The sequence below is a fragment of the Sinocyclocheilus anshuiensis genome, unplaced genomic scaffold (genome assembly GCF_001515605.1).
Source record: "Sinocyclocheilus anshuiensis isolate Anshui unplaced genomic scaffold, SAMN03320099.WGS_v1.1 scaffold5510, whole genome shotgun sequence".
Classification (NCBI taxonomy): domain Eukaryota; kingdom Metazoa; phylum Chordata; class Actinopteri; order Cypriniformes; family Cyprinidae; genus Sinocyclocheilus; species Sinocyclocheilus anshuiensis.
In genome coordinates, this window is record NW_015551312.1 from 1,768 (window position 1) to 2,044 (window position 277).

Consider the following 277-nt stretch of genomic DNA (forward strand, 5'->3'; position numbering starts at 1 on the left):
TAAAAATTGATTTAAAACGAATTTAAGACAGATAAAAATAGAAAATGATTATACATAAAATACAGTGCAATCATTTCGGGTTGCATAAAATACAGTGCAATACATAAAATACAGTGCAATCAGTTCGGACATCGCACAGTGCTCATTCAATAAATGCACAACTAAACAGATGAGTTTTGAGTCTAGATTTAAATGTGACTAATGTTTTAGCACATCTGATCTCTTCTGGAAGCCGATTCCAACTGCGGGCGGCAAAATAGCTAAAAACGGATTCCCC